A 16700-nucleotide genomic window follows, 5' to 3' on the forward strand; every position below is an offset into this window, starting at 1 on the left:
TCGCTCGCTCTACCACTTTATAATAAATTATTTTGCTACCGAACGTTTTTGAAATAGGTGATATGTAAGTATGTAACGAAAACATACTTATGTATAATACCTATGCCTGTGTGTCATACAGTACGAAAACTAGAATAAACACGTGTTTATACAGTTTGTTACAAAATAATATTAAATAAAATCTTTTTTTCTCAATCTACAATTCGCACCCGTAGATGAAATAAGGCCACATCTGCAAATTGAGAAATTTCAAAGAGAGTTTTTCGAGAGGGATTCTACGAACGAAATCAGATGGTAATATTTTTGTGCTTAAATATATGGAGAGTTATAAACATTTCACATTTTTTTATAACACCAAATGACGGGACGAACAAGTCGTGGGCCTGGTGGTAAGCGACACGCCTATCCATAACAGTTGCAATGCCACTCAGACCTTGAAATCAAAGATCTGACGGGCACCGCCACTGCGCCCATCACCCCGAGACATAAGTTAACAAACCGGAAGACCCTTCCAAACCGGAACGCAATAATGCTCACATTATTGCCTGTTGGCAGTAGATACTTTCCTGGACGAACCCTTTCACAAGGAGCTCTACTGCTACTAAACTACATATGTATACATATACATAGTTCTTATTATTTTTATGACTTTCGTGTGCTAAGCTTTTTTGGATGCATGAACACGAATGTGTCTTTATTACACCAAAAATGATTACTCAAATAAAAATCGTTTAACATTTTTTTTCATACGGCAGTCACAACTATAAGGAAAATAGTAAACCACATTTCACAGATGAAACATATAATATGTCAGTCAGTATTACTCCGAAATGTTTATTACCATTGTGATTAACTCTAATTCCTGACCAATTATTGGCAGCGAGTGCATTGACGTCTGACCTCATAATAACTGTTGAGAATTATTACAAATGCTTGATGGGACCACCCAAGCGAGATTAGGCTGGTAATTTCTGATAAAACATTATGAAATGTTGAAATTGTATGAAATTTGGATTTTTTTTAAATCTAAACGGCGTATAATATTTATTTTCAAACAAATTAACGTTTTGAGACTTATTACAGGTCATGGTCACGGATGGTTGGTTGGTTTTTTGAAAAAACGAAAACGTATACGCGAAATTGCACTTTTCTAAAAGACAACAGATCTTTTTACAAATAAGTCATCCTGTTCATAGGATCGTTTTAAAGAATAAATTATTCGGGAACAGGACATTTTTTAGGAGTAAGTAGTATTTTAGATCCGAAAAAGAATAGTTTATTTTCAATGTTTAGTATCGCTAAACCTGAAAACTCACTTTGAAAATTATCTATTTATAAATTTATCAATATACTGACTTAAAAATATAAACAATTTTAGATAAAAAAATACAAACCAATAATGTTATTTATGAAAATATTGTCTATTACCTACTAGTATATAAAAAAAAAATTACTTGTAATAATAAATGAATTTAGTGTAATTACTTTATTGACATAAATGGATGTTACAATAATCAATAAACTGACGTGAACTTTTCAAATGTATAGAAAACAATAACATCACATCAAACATCCGTCGCCCCACCATAGCATGCAATAGTCGGGCAACTCGGGCAGTGTGTTGCCAGTTCGACCCACACTTCTATCATCAATTCATCACCCATTAAAGGTGTACTATAGATGATAATAATAATAAATTAATGGAAAAATTATCGTTTAGGCCATAAACAAAACTAAAAAAAACAATAATAATAAATTTATTTCTCTTTACAAGTTTTGATTACAATTATTTGGTACAAAAATAGGTCTTCTTTATTAAAGTGACTGAACATGAACTGGAATCTGAACTAGATCAACAGACTGTATCCTAAGCCTTCCAAGCTCCCCAAACTCGAACCTATTGCTATTAGATTGACATGAAATTATGCCAAAATTGTGTGCGTGAATGGGTGCGTGTTGCGTGTCTGTGTGTGTTACGTAACGGGTACTTATGCGGGTGTTACGTAATTGTCCCCAAGCTTTTAAAGGGGTATTTTGTTTTCGCCAAGAGATTAAGATATATAGATTTAAATATTTCCAGTCCACCATCTAAAACCCAGTGTCAAGAAACCTATTTTGAACGTAATATCTTAAGGGGGAGCAGAGGAAAAATTCCTAATCTTCGATTTGATTTTAGAGGGTTATTGTATGAGTAACTACACGATATATTCAAGCATAGACATTAATCAGAAATATAAAACAATAAAGTTTCCTCGATAGATAAAAATCAGGAAATGACCTCTAATTTTCACATTTATTCGATTTATCCTCGAAATGCTACAGGTTATTAGGACAAAAATAGATAATTAATTATATTTATGCATGATCGACAACTATCACTACGGATTTTTTTTAATCCCTTTATTTTGGAGTTATTCCGCTAAAACGAATTTGGTACTTTTAATGCGCAAAATTCAACATCTCCTGTCGCATGTCACGCGAACTTCAGGCATATATTTGTTTCAAAACTTTTTTGGCGTGCTCCCTCTTAATAGACGCTAAAACATTATTTAAACACTTAATACCTAAATTGCGATTCAAATAAGGAATGCACTTAAAATCACTCTCTAAATTTGCATCTGAAACACCCAACCGGTACACTTTATAATCATGTTAACTTCATACAAACTTTATAAATGGCAAAGTACCACATCCTCTTGATATTAAAGCTGCCCGGAGCTAAAGCCATAAATAGATGTATCTTGCAACTGACGAAATCAAGATGTATTTGAATGCATTTTATAACGGAGTTTGGTGTTAGTAAAAAGTTGTTTATTCTATAGAGGCGTTTTATCCAGCTTTAAACTTAATGGGCAATAAATTCAGGTCACCTTCAAAATATTTTTCATACTAGAAAGCGACAAGACAAACAATGGTAGTAAGCGACATGCCTGTCCACGGCAGTTTTTTTTTTATAATATCATATATATCATAAGTCGTGCGCCTGATGGTAAGCTACATACCTATCCATAACAGTGCAGTGCCACTCAGAGCTGTAAATCGCAAAGATTTGAGGGGCACTGCCACTGAGCTCTACCGCTAATATTATGTGATATTAGAGCCGTAACCACCAACTCTAGGATAGAACATTAGGTAGAAAGTATGTATTTGAATGCATACCCTTTTACCCACGATTGCATACTGTTATTTGAATGACTCTATAACATTAAATACACGCTTCAATTATTGAACCACAGCAAATAGTCTTATCAATTAAACTATATATCCCTTTGTTAGGCAGTGGTCTGTTCCAAAGATGATTCGTTAAGGAATGTAAATTTCATAATAATAATTACTAAAAAACTGATTTGTGTAAATTAAATTATCTTTTTTGATTCTTTAATCTATGTGCGTTTTAGGAAACCGTTAATATGCATTAAGTTATGTAAAGAAATAAATACGCTTGAAAGAGATTGTGTAGATATTCTGATATGCAAAGTGTTCTCACGATGTTTTCTCAATTGGAACTGTAATAGTAAAAATACTGTAGCAAGTTAAAATGTTGGTTTACTACATATTATATTTATTATGAAAGACCATTTATACCACTTGTCCGTTACGATAAAAGGTCAAAACACTCAGGATATCTAATATAAAGGACATGTTTGTCCGCCTCACATTCCCGACTCAGTTTCGAAGAAAGCTTCAACAAGGATGTCAGTACTTATGGCATTTTATTAACATTGATGAAATTTTACGACTTCGTGTGGTAGTTGAAATTAACAGATCGATTCATAGTACTGTTTTACGGACTTAGTTAAAATTGTCGTATAATGGATCGTTTAATCGAAATCAAAAGACGATAGACGTCATTATTTTTTCATAATTGTGAATATTGTAATTCAACATTCTTTTTGTAATTCAACAAGCGTTTTTTTTTATGATCCCAAGTCACGGGAACAAGTCGTTCACTTGGTGGTAAGCGACACGCCTGATCATAGCAATTGCAATGCTACTCAGAGCTTTAAATCGCAAAGACCTGAGGGTCACTTCGCCTCTCACCCTGAGACGTAAGTAGACTAGTCCCATATCGTCGCTTAGCAAACAACACCGCTTAAGTAATTTCAAGTAATTTTATAGGAACGTGAAACACCTGCATACATTATTGTATAAAAAATTTAAACTTTTAACTTAATTACTAACAATAGGTAAAAAAATCTTATTATATAAATCTTATTATATATAATATTCGACTTTGATATAAGCAATTGTCGTGTGAATAAATTGGTACTGCATCCAATTATGTAAATAAGTAAACTCATAAAATCGTGTACGCAGCTCTTATTTAAACCGATTAGAACTCAATCAAGTTCCTTATAGAGTGCATATTGAAATGTTATGAAGGATAATAATGCTAATTACTTGTCCGACAGCGGTTGACTTAAAAATCAAGTCGGTCAAGTGCGTCGGCGCCTAGCCTATATCATACTTATTTTTCCTACAGGATGGTTACAAACATTACATGAAAAACAAACATTGTGAGCGTAAAGCCGTAAACAAAATAGGATTGAGAACACGTCATAAGTACATTTATATGTATAAAGAAGCCGGTTACAATTATGCATGGAATACTTAATCAAGCATTTTTTACGATTTTCCTTTTTTTCTTCAATCATCATCATTAACCCGTCCCACTGCTGAGCACGGATCTTCTCAGACGAGGATTTTGGCCATAGTCCGCCACTCAGGCCCAATGTAGGTCGGGGACTTGAACGTTTTCCGAAAGTTGTGAACCTTTTTCGACAAGCAGGTTTCATCGCGAGTTTTTCACCAAAAAACTCACGATAAATTTGAAATTAAATTTTGCACATAAATTCCGAGAAACACAGAGGTGCGAGCCCAGATTCGCACCCTCAGCCTCTGTTTAAGTGGCAGCAGGTCAAACCATTAGGCTACCACGGTAACTTCTTCAATAGTTGTACAATAACCCTTGAAAATATTGCTTTAAGTTATACAGGGTAATTGTAAAAGACTGACAACCTCGCAAAACGATACTGCCCTGCTAAGCCGAAAGGCGCTGTCTCTTGAGATACGCCCTATTAGTTTTTTCTATACCATTCAATAGCTATGATAATTTCGCTTCTAATGGAAAAATAGAAATAGCACTATCTAACTTAAAACAATTAAAAAACCACTAAGAAGTTAGTAAGTATTTTTATATGTCAATTTTTGAAACCTTTCATTATAATCAAAATAGCGGTATCTCACAAAATATGTATAATGGTACATAATAATAGTAAATAGTAATAGTAATTTATGTATGTCTATAAATCTATTAGTAAAAAACACGTATAAATAAGTCTTAAGATCTTCAAAAAGATTTATTTTTGAAGGTGCGAAAATACAATTTACAAAAAATCGATTTTCTCAAAACTTACTCATGTTACTTAATGTAACGTAATGTAATAAATAATGTTAAATTTATTAATGGGTGTATACCTACATAAAGAAACATGTTATTTTATTATTTATTTACTTTATAACAGTTGCAGTGCCACTCAGAGCTGTAAATCGCAAAGATTTGAGGGGCACTGCCACTGTGCCGGTCACCCTGAGACGTAAGTTGACAAGTCTCATGTGCCTGTAATTTCACCAGGACTCCTTACCCTTCATAATCAGAAAGGCGGTAGAAATAGGTAAGGTGACAGTGCTTACCTGGACGAATTCTTTCAGAAGGAGCTCTACTGCTACTAACTTTTAAGTTTTTTTTTTACTATCTGACAATTTGTAGTCTGTATTTAGTAGTAAGACGACTCCCACCTCCGTCTTGCGTTTTGCATCGGACTGGCATTCACGTTAACGCTTTCTTTTGTTATTTAAATATTTTTTTGTACGAAAGTAAAATCAGGCTTATTGTCAAAAATCATGTAACAAAAATTGTTACTTATGATACTAGTAAAGTAGTCCTGAGACGTATTAGTATTATAATCTTGCTAGAAACAAATCACTAGCACACTACGATCTCGCTGACTCAATGGTTTGCGCTAGGCGCTGTGTGAGGACGTCACGGGTTCGCTTCCTGGTAGGACTAGTTTGGTAAATGAATTTTTCTAAGTCGGTTCTGATTTGAGTATTCTGGGTTGGTGTTGTTGTCTGGCACAGTGTTAAATCTGTGTCTTGAGTGATCTGAAGACAAAATTTTTAGTACTAAATTAGTTACACTTGTTCTATTCAATATAAATCACCAAGATCTTAATAAATGAAGATCATTTATAAAATAAATCGTGATGCGAACCACAATACAATAGTGTACTCTTTATTATATCTTTACTTTAGTAGCAGCAGTAGAGCTGATTTGTGAAAGAAATCGTCCAGGGAAGTACTGCTATCTTACATATTTCTGCCGCCAAGCAGTAATATGAGGATTACTGCGTTCCGGTTTTGAAGGATAAGGGTGCTGGTGAAATTATAGACACATGGGACTTGTCAACTTATGTCTCAAAGTGACGGGCACAATGCCCTTCAGATTTTTGCGACTTAAAACTCTGAATAGCACTGCAACTATCATGGATAGACGTGTCGCTTACTACAACTTGTTCGTCTGTTTGGTATCATAAAAAACTGTACAGTTCGTATATTCTACTTTATACACCCCGAGTCCACTGTACCAGGGCAGTTTCTCTATACGCATCCTTGATTAAGCAATTCTTATCGCAACGCATTCCATATACATATGAATGCTAATAAATTCGTCATACCTACACTAAAGACGTCTACAAACAGTCGACGTTCTCCCTGTGCCGCCACCATATTATGTTTGACTCATTCCAAACGTCACACTGAGTCATGACCACGTTCTCAAGCATTAATTTTATGTGTTTTTTCTTATAGGTGTTACCTGGTGGCTGATTCATCCGCCATGGGGCTAACAAGTACCGGAATCGAAGACAGTTATAAATTTTTTCCTCGTAAGGTTTGTAACTTTCTGCGGGGGACTAATTCTTGAATTCATAGTTACCAGTAGCAGATAAAACTATGTACTAAATTGGTTTGATATATAAAAGCCAAAAATACTTGTTCAACGTCTATACAAAACACAGTAGACCGATGATCAGCTGTTATAACTGTTCTTTATTTGTAAAATAATAAGTAGGACAATATGCCTTCTGTCTAATAAAAGATATAGTAGTTCAAGTAGATTCGATTCAAGAATATGTTGTCCGGTGTGCCACATTAGCTATTTCACACTGCCTATGAGCAGCAGTATCATGAGTGTAAATTGCACTCGTCCGGTACTCGCGTCGCAAATTAGACTTATCTATATACATAGTATGAAGTGTGCTAGCGTTTATAGACTACCCTGAGAATTGTAATCGCTAAAAATTATATTACAATGATTAAATTGTTATGTTATTAAATCTTCTTTAGAACTTTGGTAAAGAACGTAAGGTGCAAAATTGAACAGGACATTTTGATTTGATTGAATTTAATGTTGCTTACGTCATCATTGTTTACTTACTATACAAATGACTGTGTGCGTTGCCTTACGTATCTTGAGAGTATAAATGGTTCAAAAAAGAAGCAATATCTGATACTGTATTACGAATCTTCGTTGTGAATTTCGAAAACCGAATCTCATAAGTTCATGACTAATAGCGATCAGTTCTCAACGAAGTAATGCCTCTGTGATATTAAAGACGATTAAGTTTAGTTCGAATGAGTCATTGAGTCGTAATCAAACAGCTAGTTCGATTACTAATCTATAATAAATATGGTTACGTATTGACTCTTGAACTCATTATGTATACAGGGTTTCAAAAGAATTCATAAAACTTAAGGAGCTCATTCAAATCAATACAATACATGTATGTTAAGTTTATTGCATACAGAAACAAAACATACAAACAATCAAAAGGTAAAAGATGTTTAGTTTTATGAATTTGAACAAATGATTTAACGAGAGGTTGTTCAAATCTTATACATTAAGAAGAATGAGGCCCTCAAGTTTTTATTTGACCCTTTTTGTACAGCTTGTATAGGATATTTTTCAATATTAAAAGAAAAACACATTGTTATTATGTAGAATAAAGTAAGTACTACCGCATTTTTCTTAGTGACTATAAATGGTATACTGTATAATATACCTCTTCAACGTATCTTAAGTTATTGTTACTTGATTATAAAGACCATTAACTAATAAAGAAAAATACAGCAAGTCTGTTCACTTTTATGTATTTCAATTTATGAACATACAAATGCTCAAATGGTTCTTTGTAAGGTTGAATATGAAAGAGATTTTTGTAATTACTTCCTTTTAGAAACAATAAGCATTTATGTTAATATTTTTATAGATAATTTAGTAAATATATCTCTTAGCTAAGCCCTGAAATGTGTAACTAAGTTTACGGGCCGAAGTTGTTACTTGTACGAAGTTGTCATCTCTATAAAAATCTACAACAGTAGAATCTACTGTTGTATATTTTTATAGAGACAATGTTAGTGGGTGTACAAAAACTGCCAATGATAAAACGTGAAGTTGATAGCAGAGCGATTACGAGAGAAAGGCGAGAAAGTGGGTTGTTATAGTGAATTTTATTCATGTGTGGGTGATTTAGCCCGTGGGCAGTAGAATCCCGAGACATCTGTACAGTTTACATCCATTATGAAAGTTGATGCTTTTGTGAGACGTAGATTTATTATGGCATGTTTAACCTCCTAAGACCCAGCAAATTACAATGGCAAAAGCGCTAAACGCCCAATGTATATTAATACGTCAACAAAAAGCTTTTTTATATACTTTTTGTATGTATGTTTCAAAGTTTTCAATATGGAACTTATTCATAAAGAAGGATATATTTAAGTTAAAAAGCAAAAAATGATATTTTGTCTTGCAACAACTTACGTGGGAGATATCGATAGTATACTAAATATGTATGCCCAAACATTTTTTTTATGATAAGTAATGGGACGAACAAGTCGTACGCGTGGTTTAAGCTACTCGCCTTTCCATAACAGTTGCAGTGCCCCTCAAGAGTTTTAAATCACAAACCCGTCACCCTGAGACATAAGTTGACAAGTCCCAGCACCCTTACCCTTCAAAACCGGAACACAGTAATGCTGACATTACTGCTTGGCTGCAGAAATATGTAAGGTGGCAGTACTACCCTGGACGAACTCTTTCACAAGGGGCTCTACTGCTACTAAAAACATGCGTCAGGCCTAAGCAATGCCCTCAATTTTGAAACACAACCGGGGTTTTTTTTAATATTTTTATAATATACAGTGATATTTTAATTATAATATACACTGGGTGTTTACTTGATTACAAGAATACCATTGTCTAGATCTGAATAACTTCATTTATTATGTATACATTTTTATGTACACGGCGCCTTAAAAGGTTAAAATCTGTCATGACGGGCACGAATATTCTTGAGCCAGGCACAGTGTTAGTGCAATCACATGTAACACGAAGAATATTCGATAATCAATCAACCTAATCAAAACACGATGTTCGGTATTGGCTACATGAAAGTTAAATAAATTTTTATATTTTAGAGTTTTAATTAATTGTAGTTACAACACGTAACACTTGTGCAAAACATTATGTACTTACCTGTTCAAGTTCGTCATGATTCAGACAGTGCACTTGACGAAAATAGTTACCGCCGCAAATAGTACATAAAATAAAAGGAAATAAAACAAAATCAGAACGATTTTATTCGATATGCAATACACCAAAAAGGCAATATAAAATAATACTGAAATGAGCATGTTAAAAGGGTTTATGGCTCAGATATTGAGAGCCATGGATTATAGACTTCGCTGAAATTATTACGCTAGAGCGTAGCTTCCGAGTAGAGCTCCTTGTGAAAGAGTTAGAGAAGTACTGCCACCTTACCTATTTCAGCCGCCAAGCAGTAACGTCAGCATTACCGTGTTCCGGTTGTGAAGGGTGCTGGTGAAATTACAGGCACATGGGTCTTGTCAACTTATGTCTCAGGGTGACAGACGTAGTGGCAGTGCCCCTCAGATTTTTGCGATTTAAAGCTCTGAGTGGCACTGCAACTGTTATAGACAGGCGTGCAGCTTACCACCAGGCGCACGACTTCTTCGTCCCGTCAAGCTGTAAAAAAATATCTTGTGCTATACAAACACATTATAATATGGCTTTATATGGCGTAGGTATAGTAGAATGAGCTGCTCTTCCCTCCGTAGTCTGATGGAACAACACACATTCTGTGACTAACAGATTTACTCCGAACTCCAATACGCTCTGGTATATTTATTTAACGTCGCTATAATTCAAATTAAACGTAACATATCTCCGTGTGTATTGTTGTGTATTAGTAATTTGTTTATTTGAGAGTTGTGGTCATGATGTCACGTTTGATTCTGTCTAAGGAAATAGTGTACATTTTACTATAAGTTGAAGGACTAATTAACACTTTATTAAACCTTGAGCATGTGTGAAAATGTGGGACAATATTATGTATCCCATATCGCTTATGTTGTAAATGCTACTACAGTTCTTATTCTACATATAAACAGATATCATGTAGGTACTCTACGTATTTGGTATCTGTAAGTAACAAAGTACAGAGCTGTCCTTTGTCTCATAATATACCTAATTTTGAAGTACTTTATAAATTACTATGTTAAATAATATTATGCCAAGTTTTAGATCTTAATCAGAAAGTTCCTGTTACATTTATTTATTGGTTCTGAATTGTGAATAATCGATCCGAGTTTGAAATGTTTGGAATGTAATTTTTGTTTTTTTTTATTATTGTAATTCGGCCAAAGTGATTTTAGCAGTATTTGAAGAAAATTGAGCATAGTTTTTTTTTTTTTTCATATAAGTTCTGATTGTTTTGTGTAATTTATAATATGATTATTTAAGTCTGATATATTATTTCACAATTACAAAATTCATTTCTAAAACTGACAAACCAAACATTCATTTTTCACCTTCAAATAGTAGTAAAGCAGTAGTAAACAATAAGATACTAATGATTAAATATTTAAAGTTTTCTTTTTGTAAATAAAATGGTTTCCTGCAAACCTATTCATCTTAAGTGTATATAACTGTTTATTATTTAAGTATTTCATGCATTAACATCACATTATTTTAAGATCTGTTTAAAGCAATTCCCCGTTTTGTATTTTTGTAAATTGTGATCTAATTTTTAAGCTAGTCAATAAAACATCGAAAACTACTGATATGTTTCTATTATATTCCTAGTTCCTCTTTACTTCACTTACAAAAGGACACATTTAGTACGGAAATGATTATGTATGTATTGATCTTTGGCTACAAAGCTGCTTAAAAACTGCTTAAAAAGGAACAAATAATATTATTTAGAATCTCATCAATCTCATCAATGTAAGGCTCAATTTATATTACGAGGGAACAGAATGGACGGAATGTGCGAGCGCTTTTAGCTCGTATCTGGTTTGTACGTTATATGTATAATTGACCATAGTTCATTATGCTATACGTGTGGCGCACTATAAGTTTCCGGAATGAATAACAAATAAATACTACTACTACAAATGGTCAGAAATGAATTTATTGCTTCTCAAAATATTCTCCGTTAGCGTTAATTCGCTTTTTCATGCGAATGAACCCATTTTGAAAACATTTAAGCCGCTCCTCCGTGACAATCTCTGAAACATATTTTTCATACTCGTCGACAGCCTCTTCAGGTGATGAAAATCGTTGATGAGAATCGTTGCCTATGCCTAGATGCCCGAATCTTATGGTATGTCACATGCCTGTCTGTTTTGATCATACGGCGCACAGCATCGATGTTTTTGTTGTTCACAGTAGTGGACACCAAAACGAACTCACCACGAAATTCGTCTCAATACGCCTAGCTGGGAACGAAGGTCATTCCTGCCTCGAGAAGTTATGACTAACTAATCAACAGCACGTCAAACTGTACACTTTTGTTTTGTTTTCGAATATCGCCTTCGTATTATTTTTCAAGTGGGTCCAAAATGAAACAAACACTTCCAAAATTAAATAACTTCTTTTATTTCAGAGTCAAATTTGTTTCCTACATAAACGTGTTAGAATGACAGACGCCGTAACATTAATTGACCATTACACTAATGGTACGCGCCGTGGCTGATCTCTGGTGCATGAGTGGAGGGCCGGTGAATATTCATACTACTGTTCTCGCGCGTCACGTTTCGCAGAAATCCAATGCACCACATGTGTTACAAACTGACAAACCATGTGCTTGATGATTTAATTAGCCTCTGATACGGTTCGAGCATTTATTTATAACTTAATGCAACGCGTTCAAACAAGTCAAGTTTCATTTGTACAGAAAGTGACGCGCGACGCAACAGAACTACACAATTAACTACTACCGGTTTTAATACAGACTTTTATTATTAATAATAGTATAGATTTAATGTTATTAACTATGCAATTAAGACCACAAATACCCATGAACCAAAACGACGCGATCCTCTGACCATTCAACTCATGGAGATAACAATAACTACACTCCACTACCGAGCACCGCCGAGCTACATAGCGAACGCGTGACAATGTAGCACGAAATGGTAAGAAATCCACAGCCACTCGTCTTCACTATAGAGCTCGAGGCTCGCTACGATGTCATTGCATCCCAACTACAATCCAATGCCACAAACACCTAATTTTAATCAATAATCAACAATTATCGCCCACCTCTATCACTACACGCCTTCATTACCATCTATTATACGATCAAGTGGAAAAATAATTTTTGATCCTCCGTCGAAATCAACTCGTCTTCCATGCTCGTGACATGGCAAAATAAAATACAAGGCAAAACACGGCGCGAAGGGAGAGACGCGCGCAGCACTTAAAGTACTTTCGTCAAAGGGAACGGTCAGTCTACCTCCGGACGCAAGAATCGGAGATACCTCTCGTTACAAACAAGGTTACAAAGTTACAAAACCCCTCCCGCCGAGCCAAATTAATGATTGGAAAGACTTTTAACTACTCTCCATATGCTTATAAGAACACTTCATAAAACAGCTTTCTTTATATTATACTACACAATTTACACATTTATAATAAGGTTTACATTTTTACACAGCAATAATAATTGTTTTGTAGTCTTCATAATAATATACTCTATATACTCCCAACTGCTAAATATTGTCGCATATTAAGCATGTTTTTTTTATATTGACACCGTATGGTCGTTGGTGCCGGAATACTTTTTTATATTCACATAATTAATACTTTACCCTCGTCGAATCGCCGTACCTATAAGAAAAATCTGCTCTAGTGAACCGTTATTACTGTTTTAGTCAGTATTATTCCGAATACGTAATTAACCACAACTAAAATCTAAATTTGAATACTAAACTACCAGAATTTATAATAAATTTGCTTACGTGAACAATTAGATGTTTTAACTCACCGGTTATCAGAACTAAGTTCAAAGAATAATCTATAAATGCTGACAATATTGTCTTTTGTCTGGAATGACACTAAAGAAACACTAATAAAACACTTTCCATACCACATTAAAACATCGACTTCTAAAGCACATAAATACGTTAGAATTTAGACGATGATCACGATCATACGTACCTATACAAAAAAAATGTGTTAGTAAACAATAATTTTAGAAAAAATTATATGGCAAAACATTGGCGAAGTGTAGCAAACAGTTCTCCACGAATATTTATAATTTAAGAACCAATACCGTTAAACAAGCACTCAAACAATCACCAGCAGAATGACACTAGTAATTAAACAGGCGCAAGGCGCACTAAAAGAGGTCAGCACTAACAATGGTCAAGGTACCCCGGGATGATGCAGATATATGGAATATGAATACCGAATATTACTTTTAACGACAATCTAAATATATATGGAAATAACACGCCAACGCTTTCAACATCTTATGTCAAAATTCAAAGATTCTATTAGCCCATTAGCAAACATCTTCAAAATATCGACAAACATATTCACAATAAACGCGACGGTCTCGATCACAGTTGAAAAACAAAAAAAAACTCGTGCGCATGGAACAGATGATATTTACATAAATAATGCACGTAATAATAAAATATGATAAGGCATAAACATCTTAAGTATTCATTACGTAATATTTTTTATTTATTACACTATGGCATTGCAACTTTGTGACTCGATTGCGGCTACATGTGACCACAACCCGCGATATCCAATAAAATCAATCCGTCACTTGTACAGAGAATTCATTACTTAATGGATAATAGTCAAGGGGTGACAGCTTGCATAACAATTTAATTTTTATAAGTACGCAGAAAACCTTCAAAAAATTAATATAATTAAAATGAAGTAGCGGTGGTTAACAAGGGGTCACTATCCAGACCAAAATCACACGTACGTACTGTTAATTGAACCCGTGACCTCCTCAACGAGCGCCCATAGTGCTAGCCTTTGGGCCACCGAAAATATTAATATACAAAATATCGAAGTTTTGGGAAAAATTTTAAAATATTTAATAACAAAAAATTTTTTATTTTGTCCTTTGCTGTGAACCCTTGAATGTTCATCCACTATTTACATGACTTCCTGTATATAGACCGGAATCTCATTAAAAATCTTAGTCTCTTAGTGAATTGAATGAGATACGTTGAAAACCTTTTTCACAAGATCCTGATCGATCTTTATAAAAATAGTTTTCCAGCATTCAATGAAGGCTACACGATTATAAGAAGGCACATAGCAAGGTATAATACTGTCACCGTGTGTAACCTCTGACTGATCCCTTACTTTCTGTGTCGAATAATAGGCGTTGTAGCATCAGACACAACGATATCAATACGAAAATGGACCGTAAAGTCTGTATACAACAGATGGCGCTAATTTAATTTAAAACACATCTTATCTCGTATGGCAAATCTGCTACATTATTAAAATTAGCGCCATTTGTCGTATTTATACCTTACTATAAATAACATCCCATTATCGTTAGTCGCGTCGTGTCGTCTAATGTTACAACGTCCGTTGTATTATAATATCCAAATCAGAGACCATATTTAAAATGTCCGTTAACCTCGCTCGCCTGATGACGGTAAATAAAGCCTCCATTAAAAATTATCTACACAATATTCACAAAATAATATAAAGATGATTAGTAGTATCATTTACAAATAGATAGGACAGACCCGAGACTTGATTGTGATACAAATATCAAGAACTTTGAGTTTACCAGTCTAGTTAAAATTGTATAACATGCACTATTGTTGTTTACTACTTTAACCATCATTATGATTAAAATGTTAACAGTGAGATAGCATAAGATAATAAAGGAGCATTGCATGCAAAATCACACTCTCTTATCATTCGCTGGTCATACGGTTAAATGACGTAAAACTGTTTCAAGTGTTGTTTGGTATCGTTAATGGATTAGATAAAAAGTTGAGAACTATTTAACCTTCCTATAGAATGTAATTTTTCTCCTGCTTCCTTATTTTTTCAAAGAAACAACTCTTAAAAAAGTTTTATGTTAATTTCATCATTTTTGTAAATCATGGCTCCTTAAGACATTATGCTATCCCATATTAAGTGCTGAAGTAAACTCAGTACGACGTAAGGTGAAGTGGGCAGCAGTCACTGGCGAAATTTCCGTGAGACTGTTGAGGCGCGCTTTAGCCCGCGCGGAAGCCTCGCCGCTACCACGTCAAGGCATTATAGGTCCCTGCAATACAAAGGCAAGCTTAGATACCTCTAGTATTACAAATACATCTACGGAACAAAGTTTTAACAAATTATAACCTGTCCCTTTTGAAGATTGAGTAAAATGACAGTTCATTGCGCAAAAGTGTTGTTCGCTTGCAAGCAGCTAGTGATTAAAGTCGATAAATATTCTATCGACTACCGACTGAATGTGGATAGCGTTTATGCAATATATAGCAACCCGACAAGCGTTATTTTACTTCATCTTCAAAAAAGACAAGAGCTTTATAACTATTATACATATGCTGCTGACTGTAATTGGAATTACAAAGTGTTGTAATGTTCTTTTTTATTATTTCCAAGCTTAACCAAACTTCTACCTAATTTGTTAGTTCCTGAGCAGAGGTGATAGATAAGTTATAAAGAGATTCAGAAAGATATTATGAAATTGTTGCGGAGAAGGAGAAGAGAGAAGAGTTTTTATAAGCTTAATGCATGTTGAAAGTGTTTGGGCTGGGACTGTGGATGGCTAGTAGTGGATGTAATTTGCTACTAAAAAAACATCAAATGACCGTACCTACCTCATCCACGGCTGCGACGAGTTGTGTGACGGAGGCGATGGCTGGTGCGACTGCGTTGCCACCCTCTGCACCACCTGCAAAAGTGAAAACCAAAAGTGTTAATCTTTATCACTCCATTAACATCCAAAGTGTTAAGACACTATACTAAAAATAAGACGCTAAACTATATTGAAAAATCGAGAATAATTCACAATTCTATATATTCTGTACCACGTCATCTCTTTAATCAGCTATTATTATCACAGCTCTGCGTTATCAATAGTGTTATTACACAATAACTACTTTGCTGTATTTTGATTAATACGTAGAATAGGTAGCGAGCATAAAGATATGACTATCTACACTAAATAATGTACACATATTAAATAGATAGACATAGATACAAATTTAAGTCAATTTTAATGGTGAAACGAATTTGGTACATATTTTTTATTGCATGCAAACAAACCAACGTTTCG

General features: G+C 34.3%; 1 protein-coding gene and 1 long non-coding RNA gene across 2 annotated transcripts in view; one reads left to right on the top strand and one right to left on the bottom strand.

The window, feature by feature from the left end:
• The window catches only part of LOC113233136 (integrin beta-6-like), a 71140-nt gene extending 62141 nt beyond the window's left edge, over nucleotides 1-8999 (top strand). Inside the window, exon 7 of the mRNA XM_026468140.1 lies at nucleotides 6871-8999. The gene's annotated coding sequence lies outside the window, so the exon portion shown is untranslated. The remainder of the gene's footprint in view (nucleotides 1-6870) is intronic.
• Nucleotides 9000-12712: 3713 nt separating this feature from the next.
• Nucleotides 12713-16320, bottom strand: LOC113232796. Its single transcript, XR_003310656.1, has 2 exons — nucleotides 16239-16320; nucleotides 12713-15683 (listed from the first exon to the last, which is right to left on the bottom strand). It is a non-coding gene; the product is annotated as an uncharacterized LOC113232796 (long non-coding RNA).
• Nucleotides 16321-16700: the final 380 nt, after the last annotated feature.

The sequence above is a fragment of the Hyposmocoma kahamanoa genome, unplaced genomic scaffold (assembly GCF_003589595.1).
Source record: "Hyposmocoma kahamanoa isolate Upper Pololo Valley unplaced genomic scaffold, ASM358959v1 102, whole genome shotgun sequence".
Classification (NCBI taxonomy): domain Eukaryota; kingdom Metazoa; phylum Arthropoda; class Insecta; order Lepidoptera; family Cosmopterigidae; genus Hyposmocoma; species Hyposmocoma kahamanoa.